This window comes from Oncorhynchus tshawytscha, unplaced genomic scaffold (genome assembly GCF_018296145.1).
Source record: "Oncorhynchus tshawytscha isolate Ot180627B unplaced genomic scaffold, Otsh_v2.0 Un_contig_11403_pilon_pilon, whole genome shotgun sequence".
Classification (NCBI taxonomy): Eukaryota; Metazoa; Chordata; class Actinopteri; order Salmoniformes; family Salmonidae; genus Oncorhynchus; species Oncorhynchus tshawytscha.
In genome coordinates this window covers 21,479-40,236 of record NW_024608886.1, presented here as the reverse complement: position 1 = coordinate 40,236, position 18,758 = coordinate 21,479, and positions in this window count along the sequence as shown.

Below are 18,758 nucleotides of genomic sequence, written 5' to 3'. Positions count from 1 at the left end.
GAAGGTTAGCATTTTATATCATACCCCCAAGACATGCTAACCTCTCACCATTAATAATAGGGAGGTTAGCATTTTATATCATACCCCCAAGACATGCTAACCTCTCACCATTACCAATAATAGGGGAGGTTAGCATTTTATATCATACCCCCAAGACATGCTAACCTCTCACCATTAATAATAGGGGAGGTTAGCATTTTATATCATACCCCCAAGACATGCTAACCTCTCACCATTACCAATAATAGGGAAGGTTAGCATATTAATTTGAAACTGTAACTTGGCCACTCAGGAACATTGACTGTCTTCTTGGAAAGCAACTCCAGTGTATATTTGGTCTTCTGTTTTAGGTTATTGTCCTGTTGAAAGGTTTATTCATCTCCCAGAGTCTGGTGGAAAGCAGACTGAACCAGGGTTTCCTCTATGAATATGTCTGTTTAGTTCCACTCAGTTTATTTTTCTTCTGAAATACTCCCCAGTCCGTAACGATTATAAACATACCTTGACATACTGTATGATAGTGAAACTCTTTATCAGTCAACCACAGTGAATTAGAAACACTGGCCACCATGTGACTCCCACCAGCCTTAGTTTGATAATACAATACATGATATGACTCCCACCAGTCTTAGTGTGATAATATACTACATGATATGACTCCCACCAGCCTTAGTTTGATAATATAATACATGATATGACTCCCACCAGCCTTAGTGTGATAATATAATACATGATATGACTCCCACCAGCCTTAGTGTGATAATATACTACATGATATGACTCCCACCAGTCTTAGTGTGATAATATAATACATGATATGACTCCCACCAGCCTTAGTGTGATAATATAATGCATGATATGACTCCCACCAGTCTTAGTGTGATAATATAATACATGATATGACTCCCACCAGTCTTAGTGTGATAATATACTACATGATATGACTCCCACCAGCCTTAGTGTGATAATATACTACATGATATGACTCCCACCAGTCTTAGTATGATAATATAATACATGATATGACTCCCACCAGCCTTAGTGTGATAATATACTACATGATATGACTCCCACCAGTCTTAGTGTGATAATATAATACATGATATGACTCCCACCAGTCTTAGTGTGATAATATAATACATGATATGACTCCCACCAGCCTTAGTGTGATAATATAATACATGATATGACTCCCACCAGCCTTAGTGTGATAATATAATACATGATATGACTCCCACCAGTCTTAGTGTGATAATATAATACATGATATGACTCCCACCAGTCTTAGTGTGATAATATAATACATGATATGACTCCCACCAGTCTTAGTGTGATAATATAATACATGATATGACTCCCACCAGCCTTAGTGTGATAATATACTACATGATATGACTCCCACCTGTCTTAGTGTGATAATATACTACATGATATGACTCCCACCTGTCTTAGTGTGATAATATACTACATGATATGACTCCCACCAGCCTTAGTGTGATAATATAATATACTCCATGATATGACTCCCACCAGCCTTAGTGTGATAATATACTACATGATATGACTCCCACCAGTCTTAGTGTGATAATATACTACATGATAAGACTCCCACCAGTCTTAGTTTGATAATATAATACATGATATGACTCCCACCAGCCTTAGTGTGATAATATAATACATGATATGACTCCCACCAGCCTTAGTGTGATAATATACTACATGATATGACTCCCACCAGTCTTAGTGTGATAATATACTACATGATATGACTCCCACCAGTCTTAGTGTGATAATATACTACATGATATGACTCCCACCAGCCTTAGTGTGATAATATACTACATGATATGACTCCCACCAGTCTTAGTGTGATAATATACTACATGATATGACTCCCACCAGTCTTAGTTTGATAATATACTACATGATATGACACCCACCAGTCTTAGTGTGATAATATACTACATGATATGACTCCCACCAGTCTTAGTGTGATAATATAATACATGATATGACTCCCACCAGTCTTAGTGTGATAATATAATACATGATATGACTCCCACCAGTCTTAGTGTGATAATATAATACATGATATGACTCCCACCAGTCTTAGTGTGATAATATACTACATAATATGACTCCCACCAGTCTTAGTTTGATAATATAATACATGATATGACTCCCACCAGCCTTAGTGTGATAATATACTACATGATATGACTCCCACCAGTCTTAGTGTGATAATATACTACATGATATGACTCCCACCAGTCTTAGTGTGATAATATACTACATGATATGACTCCCACCAGCCTTAGTGTGATAATATAATACATGATATGACTCCCACCAGCCTTAGTTTGATAATATAACACAATATTATGGGTAAATTCATCTGAGAACAATAGGATCCTATTGTTGAAACGATGGACTTTGACAAAAAATGCTTTTGGGAAACCAAGCTCACAACCACCCCCACAGAGTCCTTCGCTAAGCCCAGACACACACCCACGCTGCCTGACCTGGCCACTACCACCAGCTCTACCTACTTTGAACAGCAGGTGAAGCTGTAGTCCAACCTTGTCACATTCTTGGACCTGGGGCCTACTGCCCTAGAAGTGTTGAGGGTCCCATTGCCCTGGTATAGGCTGATGCAGATGATTCTTGTCCCACTGACACAGTCGGGGAAGTTGGCAGAGAGCTGCCAGTTTTAGGAGCTGCATGTTAACGGGCAGTTAGGGGAGACCATTGAGGTAAAATAAGAACTGGAGACTGTGTCCAAGATGTTGTTGTTTTCAAGGTATTCACGTTCGGCATACGCAGATTCATGGACATCTGTATCCGGGTTGCTCCCGGTTTACACAGCCCAACATCACATCACATCACTCAGTGGGTACAGGGAGCAGCACGAGGCTCTCCAGAGGGTGGTACGGTCTACCCAACGCATTTATCGGGGGCACACTGCACAGCATTTGTCATCTGGTAAATACGTGTATGTGACCAATACAATTTGATTTGATTTGAGCAGAAACGAGATCATTACGTCTTCCAAAAACATGGCAGTCATTGAGTGAATATAAAAAGTAAAAAAATCGGCCTCAGCGACAACTATTGGAGAGCACTGGAGAGGGCTAAAATCTGTCACCTGGAGGGAGGAAGGAAGTTAAGAAGGGGAGAAAGAGGGAGAGGGTATAGATAGTGCAAGAGAGCTTAGTCAGATAACTGATGCAGCTGATAACAACTGGTAGCTTACAGCAACCAATTCCTTTTCAAATCAGTGGCTGTGAGGGAGAGAGGATATGAAAAAAGTGGGGCATTTTAGTGTTTTGAAACAAGACCCTTACTTTGCTGACAACGGACAGGGTTACAGTACATCCGTTCCTGACAGGGTGCTAGCGGGCGCCTTGAGGCTCTCCGCCCCCAGTCACCATGGAGATGTTGGCAGGGAAGGAAGAAGTGAATCTGGAATTGTTGGTGGCTCGGGCGGTAAAGGTTCCTCCGGTTCTGTTGGTCGTTTCTGCAGTGAAGCGTACTGAAATGGTGGAAAACTATGGACAAAACAGGGTGTACACAAATGATGGGTTAGGTAATAGTAGTATTGATAAATGAGGCCTCAAAGCTCTGTTGGTACAGTCCTATCTACTGTCTGTCCAGTTTTTAGTCTTGGTCGAGATGTAGAACCAACCTTCAAAATCATCTCTCTTCCTCTGTAGCTGGTCTCTCTCTTTAGTTAAGTTGTTGTAACTTGTCTGTAGCTGGTCTCTCTCTTTAGTCAGGTTGTTGTATCTGATCTGTAGCTGGTCTCTCTCTTTACTCAGGGTGTTGTAACTGATCTGTAGCTGGTCTCTCTCTTTAGTCAGGTTGTTGTATCTGGTCTGTAACTGGTATCTCTCTTCAGACAGGGTGTTGTATCTGGTCTGTAACTGGTCTCTCTCTTCAGTCAGGGTGTTGTAACTAATCTGTAGCTGGTCTTTCTCATTAGTCCGGGTGTTGTAAAGGGTCTGTAGCTTGTCTCTCTTCTCAGTTAGGTTGTTGTAACTGGTCTGTAGCTGGTCTCTCTCTTATGTCAGGTTGTCTAAGATTGTCTGTAGATGGTCTCGTTCCTCCGTAAGGGTGTTGTAACTGTCACATAGCTGACAGATGTGTCATAGTGCTGATCTCACTGTTCCCCCCAGGGCCTCTGCACTGATGTAGATATCCACAATCCTTTTCTCCATATCACCTCTGTCAAACCACATTGGTCAAATCTGGCTTGGTATAGATGGCCTCAGATATTTTCAACAATGTTGCCTTAACTATAGGGAAGTATCAAAATGATGAAATGGTAGTTGTGGCTATGCTAATACATAAAATAGAACAAGGTTACTTACTTGTTTGCATGTGTGAGTGTAAGAGATTGTTACAGGTGTTATTGTTAAACCATTTTCTGCAGAACATTATAAATCATTCCATGTCTCTACATGGTCATCTTGTCCAGAGTATATCTCAACACAGTCCTCCTGCCCAGGGAATGGGACTTGCTATTTGTGATGATGGACAGGACACTATCATACCAGGAAGATATAGATCATAGAGGGGAAGTGGAGAACAAAGACTAGTTGTTAACATATATTAAATATCATATGTAACAGCCCCAAGATAATTCAGGGAGTTTCCAGAACTCCTCCTTCCTTTCACCTTTCTGCTGATTTGGACCCTCTGTTTACTCCCAAATATACATCAACATGTTCAGGAGGTCCAGGACTACAAACATGGGTCATTATAATGTCCAGACAATAGATTTGATACTACAAACTGCTCCAAGTAGATATTGAGGGTGGGTAGTTTTAACCAGTGAGGATGAGATGATAACAGTAACCCCCGGGGCTCTCCTCTACATTTACAGTTTAGTCATTTAGAAGACACTCTAATCCAGAGTGACTTACAGCAGCAATTAGGGTTAAGTGCCTTGCTCAAGAGCACATCAACAGATTTTTCAAATAGTCGTCTCAGGAATTCGAACCAACAACCTTTCAGTTCTTGGCCCAACGATCTTAACCGCTAGGCTACCTGCCACCCTCTCTCTTAATGAACCTGATTGGTTGAGGAGTTTTTGAGTGACAGCTGGTTGAACCACTGAAAATATCCACTACACTTCCCTCTTTTGGGACCCATATAGGAGAACAACAGTCAAATATGAGCATTTGATATTGTGCTTATGTGTAACTTGACAACGTAGACTGACTGATAAATATTATTTAGTAACATTCTTTGATATCTCTACTACACTATACAGTGTATGTAATGGTTGTTTGGTACTGTTGAGAATGTTATCACCAGGCCTGAATTGGAGCATGTAAATATCTGTAGAATATATTTGAATTAGAAATGATGTGTATGGAAATATAAAATGTAGTGACTTCATGTTGAACCTGATTATGTATAAAACACAGGAAGTTACAAACAGGAAATAAGTAGGTATTTTATTAATATAATGCTACAAATAAACACAACAATAGATACGTTTGCATGCATGTGTGCACGCAGTGTGTGTGCATGTGTGTGTGAGGTAGTGTGTGGGTTTGAGATAGAGAGAAAATGTCTGTGTGAGAGAGAGTGAGAGAGAGAGAGAGAGCTACAGAGAGAGAGACACAGAGAGAGAGAGAGAATGAAGGAGGAAGTTTCGTGCACTGTGTGCTGCTGTATGTGTTACAGTATGTTGTCATGGTGATGTTAAACCACTTTCTCACAAACCCAGTAGATTTTCCTGTCACATGACAAGTCATTCCATGCCTCCAGAGGACGCTGATCTTTACGTATCTCAACACAGTCCTCCTCACCATAGTCTAGTCTGCCAGCACCATTATCAGGCTGTGGTTTATGCCAGTACCTACAGGGTTAACAACAGTCAGATAGCATGGTTAATACCAGTACCTACAGGGTTAACAACAGTCAGATATCATGGTTAATACCAGTACCTACAGGGTTAACAACAGTCAGATATCATGGTTAATACCAGTACCTACAGGGTTAACAACAGTCAGATATCATGGTTAATACCAGTATCATGGTTAATACCAGTACCTACAGGGTTAACAACAGTCAGATATCATGGTTAATACCAGTACCTACAGGGTTAATAACAGTCAGATATCATGGTTAATACCAGTACCTACAGGGTTAAAAACAGTCAGATATCATGGTTAATACCAGTACCTACAGGGTTAACAACAGTCAGATATCATGGTTAATACCAGTACCTACAGGGTTAACAACAGTCAGATATCATGGTTAATACCAGTACCTACAGGGTTAAAAACAGTCAGATATCATGGTTAATACCAGTACCTACAGGGTTAAAAACAGTCAGATATCATGGTTAATACCAGTACCTACAGGGTTAACAACAGTCAGATATCATGGTTATAACATCACAATCCTAAATAATGTACAGAAATGTTTCAGGTTAAATTCAGCTTTGTTGACTGCTAACCATCAATAACCTGTATAGATAAACGTTGAATGAACTGATAATTGGCCCCTTATTATCAGAGTAGTTATCATCTCTTAGTCTGTGGTCAGTGTTGGTCCACCAGTTGAGAATGAAGAACCTAGAGTATGAACAACACAGAGAATCAGTCCTTCTCCTTACACTGTGGTCAGTGTTATTATAACAGTAGTGTATTACCTTGGGTTGGTCAGTGTTATTAGAGCAGTAGTATATTACCTTGGGTTGGTCAGTGTTATTAGAGCAGTAGTATATTACCTTGGGTTGGTCAGTGTTATTAGAGCAGTAATATATTACCTTGGGTTGGTCAGTGTTATTAGAGCAGTAGTATATTACCTTGGGTTGGTCAGTGTTATTAGAGCAGTAATATATTACCTTGGGGTGGTCAGTGTTATTAGAGCAGTAGTATATTACCTTGGGTTGGTCAGTGTATATTACCTTGAGCAGTGTTATTAGAGCAGTATATATTACCTTGGGTTGGTCAGTGTTATTAGAGCAGTAGTATATTACCTTGGGGTGGTCAGTGGGGTGCCGTCCACCCATCTCCAGGTCGCCTCAGTAACAGAGTCAGTCAGACCAATCCAGAGGCCCTTGTTGAGGTTGAAGAGAAACTCCTGTTTTGAGAAAGATAAATATATATATACATATATCACTTGTACACCCATATCCTCTCTCTCTCTCTCTCTCTCTCTCTCTCTCTCGCTCTCTCTCTCACTCGCTCTCTCTCACTCGCTCTCTCCCTCTCGCTCTCTCTCTCTCTCGCTCTCTCTCGCTGACTCTCTCTCTCGCTCTCTTTCTCGCTCTCTCTCTCGCTCTCTCTCTGATTCTCTCTCTCGCTCACCTGTTTCTTATCACTGTTTATGATCACCAGGTCTGCTCCTCTCTCCAGACAGTCCTCTCTGCTCTCCTTCCAGGTTTTAGTCTCAGTAGACAGGAAGTACCAACTGGATTCAAACTTCTGCCAGCCTTCAGGACAGGTTTGTTCTACAAGATGAAATCATGCAATTCCTTCATCTTACGACACTGGATACTTAATGAAAGAATACAGTCACACAATAGGGATTAATGATAATGAGTTACTGTAGGTTTACTCACTGAGATTGGTAGACCTCCCACTAAGAAAATCTCTCTCAGTCTGTAGCTGGTCTCTCTCTTCAGTCAGGTTGTTGTAACTGGACTGTAGCTGTTCTCTCTCTTTAGTCAGGTTGTTGTAACTGGACTGTAGCTGTTCTCTCTCTTTAGTCATGTTGTTGTAACTGGACAGTAGCTGGTCTCTCTCTTTAGTCAGATTGTTGTAACTGGACTGTAGCTGGCCTTTCTCTTTAGTCAGGTTGTTGTCTGTAGCTGGTCTCTCTCTTTAGTCAGGATGTTGTAACTGGTCTGTAGCTGGTCTCTCTCTTTAGTCAGGATGTTGTAACTGGACTGTAGCTGGTCTCTCTCTTTAGCCAGGTTGTTGTAACTGGTCTGTAGCTGGTCTATCTCTTTAGTCAGGATGTTGTAACTGGACTGTAGCTGGTGACCAATGTCTCCACCTGTAAAAGGGAAAAGTTTATCGAACATGTAACTAAAACACCATTAATGAGTAAGTGTGATTAAGTAGGCTACTTAAGTCTCAGTTAAAAACATAGTAAACTTACAGTAGACAGACAGGCCTATGATCCCAGCCAGTAGGAGAACACACAGCAGCCCCAGACACAATGCAGCAACTCCAGAGGGTCTCTTCCACCACTGAGCATGTACTGAATCACAAATTATTAAAGTAAAATCTTTAGTAATGTGTTTTACTGTATCATCCAGGATTGGGACAAATAAAGATATAGTTTTACAGGTTAGTGTAGTGTAGTGTATTGTGTGTGTTATTTGTTTGTGTGTGTATTGCGTGTGTGTGTGTGTGTTCGTCTAATCTTACCTGAAGCAACAACTCCATCTCTTGGACTGGACTTGAAGGCTCTTACGTTGGAATAATTTTGGTCATCAATGCCTGTGTTCTTCATTGCATCAGACTCATCGTCTTCAAATCTATCTGAGATTTCATTGACTCCCTCTGACATCTTTAAACGCTTGTGGTCAAATACAGTAACTTCTACTTCTAACCTCAACTCTAATGTACGTCTGTACCTGTGTCTTTTCCCTGCACTGTCCTACGCCTGTGTGACTTTAGGTAATGAAACTATCAGTCAACCACAATGGATTAGAAACACTGGCAACCATGTGACCCAGCCTTTGTGTGATAAGATACTACATGATATGACTCCCACCAGCCTTAGTGTGATAATATACTACATGATATGACTCCCACCAGCCTTAGTGTGATAATATACTACATGATATGACTCCCACCAGCCTTAGTGTGATAATATACTGCATGATATGACTCCCACCTGCCTTAGTATGATAAGATACTGCATGATATGACTCCCACCTGCCTTAGTATGATAAGATACTACATGATATGACTCCCACCAGCCTTAGTGTGATAAGATACTGCATGATATGACTCCCACCAGTTTTAGTTTGATAATATACTACATGATATGACTCCCACCAGCCTTAGTGTGATAATATACTGCATGATATGACTCCCACCAGTCTTAGTGTGATAATATACTACATGATATGACTCCCACCAGCCTTAGTGTGATAATATACTACATGATATGACTCCCACCAGTCTTAGTGTGATAATATACTGCATGATATGACTCCCACCAGCCTTAGTGTGATAATATACTACATGATATGACTCCCACCAGCCTTAGTGTGATAATATACTACATGATATGACTCCCACCAGTCTTAGTGTGATAATATACTGCATGATATGACTCCCACCAGCCTTAGTGTGATAATATAATACATGATATGACTCCCACCAGTCTTAGTGTGATAATATACTACATGATATGACTCCCACCAGCCTTAGTGTGATAATATACTACATGATATGACTCCCACCAGTCTTAGTGTGATAATATACTACATGATATGACTCCCACCAGCCTTAGTGTGATAATATACTACATGATATGACTCCCACCAGCCTTAGTGTGATAATATAATACATGATATGACTCTATATATATGATGTACTGACTGTGAGGAGTTTCTCAGAATGAAAAAGCAGCAGTTCTGACAATATCTCTGTAGTTTCAGTTTGGCAGATTTAATAGAACAGAAAGAAGAATATAAACTCTCCACATGTTTTATGACAAAACATTCATATTTCCACCCTGTCTTTCAGTACAACATAACATAAACATACTGGTTACATCTAATGACACAACTCTCTCTGCACTGATTCCACTGTTCCACATGACATCTACCTACATGAACTATTATACAACTCTATAGCTCTACTCTATTCCACAGGAGGAGAGAAAGCATCACATAGATCCTTAGATACAGGGACAGAGTCAAAGGTGGCCCTCTGGTGGACGTAGTACTAACTACAGATACATCTGTAGTGTTGGTGACAGAGACCTGGGTGGATGTAGTACTAGGTACAGCTGTGGTGTTGGTGACAGGGACCTGGGTGGATGTAATACAAACTACAGGTACAGCTGTAGTGTTGGTGACAGAGACCTGGGTGGATGTAGTACTAACTACAGGTACAGCTGTAGTTTTGGTGACAGAGACCTGGGTAGATGTAGTACTAACGACAGGTACAGCTGTAGTGTTGGTGACAGAGACCTGGGTGGATGTAGTACTAACTACAGGTACAGCTGTAGTGTTGGTGACAGATACCTGGGTGGATGTAGTACTAACTACAGGTACAGCTGTAGTGTTGGTGACAGAGACCTGGGTGGATGTAGTACTAACTACAGGTACAGCTGTAGTGTTGGTGACAGAGACCTGGGTGGATGTAGTACTAACTACAGGTACAGCTGTAGTGTTGGTGACAGAGACCTGGGTGGATGTAGTACTAACTACAGGTACAGCTTCACCACGCTGTCTGTGTGGGTGGACCATTTCAGTTTGTCCATGATGTGAAGCCGAGAAACTTTAAACTTTCCACCCTCTCCACTACTGTCCCGTTGATGTGGATAGGGGGCTGCTCCCTCTGCTGTTTCCTGAAGTCCACGATTATCTCCTTTGTTTTGTGGACATTGAGTGTGAGGTTATTTTCCTGACACCACACTCCGAGGGCCCTCACCCCTCCCTGTAGGCCGTCTCGTTGTTGTTGGTACTGGATGGCAGGAAGCCTGGCCCCGGTAATGTACTTGGCCTTTTGCACTACACTCTGTAGTGCCTTGCGGTCGGAGGCAGAGCAGTTGCCATTCCATGCAGTGATGCAACCCGTCAGGATGCTCACGATGGTGCAGCTGTAAAACCTTTGAGGATCTGAGGACCCATGCCAAATCTTTTCAGTCTCCTGAGGGGGAACAGGTTTTGTCGTGCCCTCTTCGTGACCAACTTGTACCAAGTTAGTTTGTTGGTGATGTGGACCCCAAGGAACTTGAAGCTCTCAGCCTGCTCTACTACAGCCCCGTCGATGAGAATGGGGGCGTGCTCGGTCCTTCTAATAAGAACTGGAGTCTGCGTCCAGTGTGTCTGTGTTGTTATCAAGGTAATCAGGTGTATATCCAGGATGCATCTGGTTTACTCAGCCCAACATCACATGCACACTAGCACTCAGTTCACACAGGGAGCAGCGTGAGCAGCGATGTCGTCATTATGTCATCCTAAAACATGGCAGACATTGGATGAATATAAAATATACAAATGTTATCGGCCTCAGTGACAATTATTTGAATAATTCAATAGATATTTTTTTCATGTAGGTGATGACTAAAGTGACTTATTACACATTTTCAAATCTGACCTCTCTATGTGGCCGTGTGGAAATGGTCTTTCTGGGCCAAGTGTCCCTTATACTGCAGTACAGAAACAAAACTGTATTAGCAATCGAAACCGTGCTTCTAGACCAGAACCCTGGTAACTTGGAGGAGACGCCTGGTAGCCCGTTCTGGGGAGTGGTAAAACCTGTCTCCTGTAGGGAGGGACGGGAGCGACGGAGAAGGGGGAACACAGAGAGGGGAAAGATAGAGAGAGAGAGAGAGATCTTAGTCAGACAACTGATGTAGCTGATAAGAACTGGTAGCTTACACAACCAATTCCTTTCATATCAGGGTGAGAGGATATGAGAAAAGGAGGCCATTTTAGAGTTTTGAAACACGACCCTTACCTTGCTTACAACGTAGAGATGCAGGAATGCGTTGTTCAAGTCTGTGGCTCTAGCAGCCTCGGCATCGATGGTCAGGGTTATATCCGTTCCTGGCGGGAGCTGGCGTACGCCATGAGGCTCACCGTACCATTGGCCGGCGAGATCATGGAGAGAGATGCTGGCAGGGAAAGAGGAAGTGAATCTGAGATTGTTGGTGGCTCCCGACAGTAAAGGTTCCTCCGGTTCTGTTGGCCGTTTCCATGGTGAAGGGGATGGAAATGTTGGAAATCTATGTCTGCATCTTAATCAGAGGGGAACTTTAAATATGTTTGTGTGTGTGTGCGTGCGTGTCTCTCTGTGTGTGTGTGTGTGTGTCTCCTTGAGTGTGTAGGTGCTTGTGCGTTTGTCCTCTCAGTACTTTTCTGATCTCTGTCAGTGACGAACTGCAGGCGAAACTGTTCTAAGTATTCAATCACATTCAATCAGGAAGCTGGTTGACCTGCTAGGACAGTTCTGCAGAATCTCTCCTTTCCACAATGTGTTCATGTTAGTTTTTAGGCCAAACCGCTCAGACCCCACAGACGTTTTTGTAAGAAGAGCGATTTTTGGGGATGTCTCATGTTCTGACAAACATCGCTATGCTCGGCCACCTTCCACCACAGATGAGGAAGGGTGATATCGGCGGATGTGGTGGATTGAGACGTGGCCCATGCAAAAATAGATATCTGCTGCTTAAACTGACAGGTTTTGATGAAGATATTTTTATTGTGTTCCGGGGCGTCAGTAGGGGTTTTCTAACATTCTGTAGAAAGAACGATTCATATATTCGAAATGGAAATTATGAAATGCACCACATGCCGTGTGCACAAAGTAAAATGTACTAATGTAATGTTGATTTGTCAAACAACTACTGGTATACAAGAAGCTACAATCTGTGGAAATAACTACTGATATAAAGAGGAAATAATATTGGTAATACACTAGTTTTTTTTCTCTGTCAGGGTGTTGTAACCAGTCTGTAGCTTGTCTCTCTCTTCAGTCAGGTTGTTGTAACTGGTCTGTAGCTTGTCTCTCTCTTCAGTCAGGTTGTTGTAACTGGTCTGTAGCTTGTCTCTCTCTTCAGTTAGGTTGTTATAACTGGTCTGTATCTTGTCTCTCTCTTCAGTTAGGTTGTTATAACTGGTCTGTATCTTGTCTCTCTCTTCAGTTAGGTTGTTATAACTGGTCTGTATCTGGTCTCTCTCTTCAGTCAGGTTGTTGTAACTGGTCTGTATCTGGTCTCTCTCTTCAGTCAGGTTGTTGTAACTGGTCTGTATCTGGTCTCTCTCTTCAGTCAGGTTGGTGTAACTGGTCTGTAGCTTGTCTCTCTCTTCAGTCAGGTTGTCATAGCTGGTTACACAGTAACATGTCCTGGCTGGTTATACAGTAACATGTCCTGGCTGGTTATACAGTAACATGTCCTGGCTGGTTATACAGTAACATGTCCTGGCTGGTTATACAGTAGCATGTCCTGGCTGGTTATACAGTAACATGTCCTGGCTGGTTATACAGTAACATGTCCTGGCTGGTTATACAGTAACATATCATGGCTGGTTACACAGTAACATGTCCTGGTTGGTTATACAGTAACATGTCCTGGCTGGTTATACAGTAACATGTCCTGGCTGGTTGTACAGTAACATGTCCTGGCTGGTTATACAGTAACATATCATGGCTGGTTATACAGTAACATGTCATGGCTGGTTATACAGTAGCATGTCCTGGCTGGTTATACAGTAACATATCCTGGCTGGTTATACAGTAACATATCATGGCTGGTTATACAGTAACATGTCCTGGCTGGTTATAGAGTAACATGTCCTGGCTGGTTATACAGTAACATGTCCTGGCTGGTTATACAGTAACATGTCCTGGCTGGTTATACATTAACATGTCCAGGCTGGTTATACAGTAACATATCATGGCTGGTTAAACAGTAACATGTCCTGGCTGGTTGTACAGTAGCATGTCCTGGCTAGATATACAGTAACATGTCCTGGCTGGTTATACAGTAACATGTCCTGGCTGGTTATACAGTAACATTTCCTGGCTGGTTATACAGTAAAATGTCCTGGCTGGTTGTACAGTAACATGTCCTGGCTGGTTATACAGTAACATATCATGGCTGGTTATACAGTAACATGTCATGGCTGGTTATACAGTAGCATGTCCTGGCTGGTTATACAGTAACATATCCTGGCTGGTTATACAGTAACATATCATGGCTGGTTATACAGTAACATGTCCTGGCTGGTTATACAGTAACATGTCCTGGCTGGTTATACAGTAACATGTCCTGGCTGGTTATACAGTAACATGTCCTGGCTGGTTATACATTAACATGTCAGGCTGGTTAACAGTAACATATCATGGCTGGTTAAACAGTAACATGTCCTGGCTGGTTGTACAGTAGCATGTCCTGGCTAGATATACAGTAACATGTCCTGGCTGGTTATACAGTAACATGTCCTGGCTGGTTATACAGTAACATTTCCTGGCTGGTTATACAGTAAAATGTCCTGGCTGGTTATACAGTAACATGTCCTGGCTGGTTGTACAGTAGCATGAGCTGGCTGGTTATACAGTAACATGCCCTGGCTGGTTATACAGTAACATATCATGGCTGGTTATACAGTAACATGTCATGGCTGGTTATACAGTAGCATGTCCTGGCTGGTTATACAGTAACATATCCTGGCTGGTTATACAGTAACATATCATGGCTGGTTATACAGTAACATGTCCTGGCTGGTTATAGAGTAACATGTCCTGGCTGGTTATACAGTAACATGTCCTGGCTGGTTATACAGTAACATGTCCTGGCTGGTTATACATTAACATGTCCAGGCTGGTTATACAGTAACATATCATGGCTGGTTAAACAGTAACATGTCCTGGCTGGTTGTACAGTAGCATGTCCTGGCTAGATATACAGTAACATGTCCTGGCTGGTTATACAGTAACATGTCCTGGCTGGTTATACAGTAACATTTCCTGGCTGGTTATACAGTAAAATGTCCTGGCTGGTTATACAGTAACATGTCATGGCTGGTTATACAGTAACATGTCCTGGCTGGTTATACAGTAACATGTCCTGGCTGGTTGTACAGTAGCATGAGCTGGCTGGTTATACAGTAACATGCCCTGGCTGGTTATACAGTAACATGTCCTGGCTGGTTATACAGTAGCATGTCCTGGCTGGTTATACAGTAACATGTCCTGGCTGGTTATACAGTAACATGTCCTGGCTGGTTATACAGTAACATGTCCTGGCTCGTTATACAGTAACATGTCCTGGTTGGTTATACAGTAACATGTCCTGGCTGGTTGTACAGTAACATGTCCTGGCTGGTTGTACAGTAGCATGTCCTGGCTGGTTATACAGTAACATGTCCTGGCTGGTTATAGAGTAACATGTCCTGGCTGGTTATACAGTAACATGTCCTGGCTGGTTATAGAGTAACATGTCCTGGCTGGTTATACATTAACATGTCCTGGCTGGTTATACAGTAACATGTCCTGGCTGGTTATAGAGTAACATGTCCTGGCTGGTTATACAGTAACATGTCCTGGTTGGTTATACATTAACATGTCCTGGCTGGTTATACAGTAACATGTCCTGGCTGGTTATACATTAACATGTCCTGGCTGGTTATACAGTAACATGTCCTGGCTGGTTATACAGTAACATGCCCTGGCTGGTTATACAGTAACATGTCCTGGCTGGTTATACAGTAACATGTCCTGGTTAGTTATACATTAACATGTCCTGGCTGGTTATACAGTAACATGCCCTGGCTGGTTATACAGTAATATGTCCTGGCTGGTTATACAGTAACATGTCCTGGCTGGTTATACAGTAACATGTCCTGGCTGGTTATACAGTAACATGCCCTGGCTGGTTATACAGTAACATGTCCTGGCTGGTTATACAGTAACATGCCCTGGCTGGTTACACAGTAACATGCCCTGGCTGGTTATACAGTAAGATGCCCTGGCTGGTTATACAGTAATATGTCCTGGCTGGTTATACAGTAACATGTCCTGGCTGGTTATACAGTAACATGTCCTGGCTGGTTATACAGTAACATGTCCTGGCTGGTTATACAGTAACATGCCCTGGCTGGTTATACAGTAACATGCCCTGGCTGGTTATACAGCAACATGTCCTGGCTGGTTATACAGTAACATGTCCTGGCTGGTTATACAGTAACATGTCCTGGTTGGTTATACAGTAACATGTCCTGGCTGGTTATACATTAACATGTCCTGGTTGGTTATACATTAACATGTCCTAGCTGGTTATACAGTAACATGTCCTGGCTGGTTAGGCAGTAACATGTCCTGGCTGGTTATACATTAACATGTCCTGGTTGGTTATACAGTAACATGTCCTGGCTGGTTATAGAGTAACATATCCTGGCTGGTTATACATTAACATGTCCTGGCTGGTTATACAGTAACATGTCCTGGCTGGTTATACAGTAACATGTCCTGGCTGGTTATACAGTAACATGTCCTGGCTGGTTATACAGTAACATGTCCTGGCTGGTTATGCAGTAACATGTCCTGGTTGGTTATACAGTAACATGTCCTGGCTGGTTATACAGTAACATGTCCTGGCTGGTTATACAGTAACATGTCCTGGCTGGTTATACAGTAACATGTCCTGGCTGGTTATACAGTAACATGTCCTGGCTGGTTATACAGTAACATGCCTGGCTGGTTATACAGTAACATGTCCTGGCTGGTTATACAGTAATATGTCCTGGCTGGTTATACAGTAACATGTCCTGGCTGGTTATACAGTAACATGTCCTGGCTGGTTATACAGTAACATGTCCTGGCTGGTTATACAGTAACATGTCCTGGCTGGTTATACAGTAACATGCCCTGGCTGGTTATACAGTAACATGTCCTGGCTGGTTATACAGTAACATGTCCTGGCTGGTTATACAGTAACATGTCCTGGCTGGTTATACAGTAACATGTCCTGGCTGGTTATACAGTAACATGTCCTGGCTGGTTATACAGTAACATGTCCTGGCTGGTTATACAGTAACATGTCCTGGCTGGTTATACAGTAACATGTCCTGGTTGGTTATACAGTAACATGTCCTGGCTGGTTATACAGTAACATGTCCTGGCTGGTTATACAGTAACATGTCCTGGCTGGTTATACAGTAACATGTCCTGGCTGGTTATACAGTAACATGTCCTGGTTGGTTATACAGTAACATGTCCTGTCTGGTTATACAGTAACATGTCCTGGCTGGTTATACAGTAACATGTCCTGGTTGGTTATACAGTAACATGTCCTGTCTGGTTATACAGTAACATGTCCTGGCTGGTTATACAGTAACATGTCCTGGCTGGTTATACAGTAACATGTCCTGGTTGGTTATACAGTAACATGTCCTGGCTGGTTATACAGTAACATGTCCTGGCTGGTTATAGTTGGGACACTTTCTTCTTCTTTTCACCTTGTTCTCTGATTCAGTACAGTAACATGTCCTGGTTGGTTATACAGTAACATGTCCTGGCTGGTTATACAGTAACATGTCCTGGCTGGTTATACAGTAGTCCTGGTTGGTTATACAGTAACATGTCCTGGCTGGTTATACAGTAACATGTCCTGGTTGGTTATACAGTAACATGTCCTGCTGGTTACACAGTAACATGTCCTGGCTGGTTATACAGTAACATGTCCTGCTTGTTATACAGTAACATGTCCTGGCTGGTTACACAGTAACATGTCCTGGCTGGTTATACAGTAACATGTCCTGCTGGTTACACAGTAACATGTCCTGGCTGGTTATACAGTAACATGTCCTGGCTGGTTATACAGTAACATGTCCTGGCTGGTTATACAGTAACATGTCCTGGTTGGTTATACAGTAACATGTCCTGGCTGGTTATACAGTAACATGTCCTGGCTGGTTATACAGTAACATGTCCTGGCTGGTTATACAGTAACATGTCCTGGTTGGTTATACAGTAACATGTCCTGGCTGGTTATACAGTAACATGTCCTGGCTGGTTATACAGTAACATGTCCTGGCTGGTTATACAGTAACATGTCCTGGCTGGTTATAGTTGGGACACTTTCTTCTTCTTTTCACCTTGTTCTCTGATTCCTGAGTAACTTCCTGTTCTACTGGGGGAAGTTCCACTCACTTACTGTGAAGCAACACAAACATAGACAGAGACACATGCAGAAACACACACGATAACATAGCCACTATAAACACACTTACACCCTGGAGTTTGTGTTGTAGATATGTGGTAGTGGAGTAGGGGCCTGAGGGCACACACTTAATGTGTTGTGAAATCTGTTGTGAATGTATTGTAATGTTTTTAAAATTGTATAACTGCCTTCATTTTGCTGGAACCCGGGAAGAGTATCTGCTTTTTTGGCAGGAACTAATTAATGGGGATCCATAATAAACCCCAGGAAGAGTAGCTGCTGCCTTGGCAGGAACTAATTAATGGGGATCCATAATAAACTCCATGAGGAGTAGCCGATACCTTGGCAGGAACTAATGTGGATCCATAATAAATACAAATACATGCACCGACACACCCTCTTATATGATCTCTTACTTCTCTATATCACTGATTAACATATTGGATGTATACATCTTAATAATGTCTCTGGATGCTTTAAAAAATTATGAACAATCAGACCTGGGTTTGAAAACTATTTGAAATCTGTCTTCTACTTTGAGCGTTTGGGACTATTCTATTGGTTCCATTAAGCCAGACAAGCTCAACCAATCACAACTAAAGTATTTGAGTTTTACAGCAGATTTCCTCTTTAATACCAATGAATACACTTAAAGCATTAATCTATTTGCATAATTGAAGGTAAAATCATAAAAAAAGTGCTTCCACTGTGACTTGATATCAGTTAGCATTTTTCAGTGTTTTCAGTCGTGTGTGTGTGTGTGTGTGTGTGTGTGTGTGTGTGTGTGTGTGTGTGTGTGTGTGTGTGTGTGTGTGTGTGTGTGTGTGTGTGTGTGTGTGTGTGTGTGTGTCGTGTGTGTGTGTGTGTGCGAGTGTGAGTGT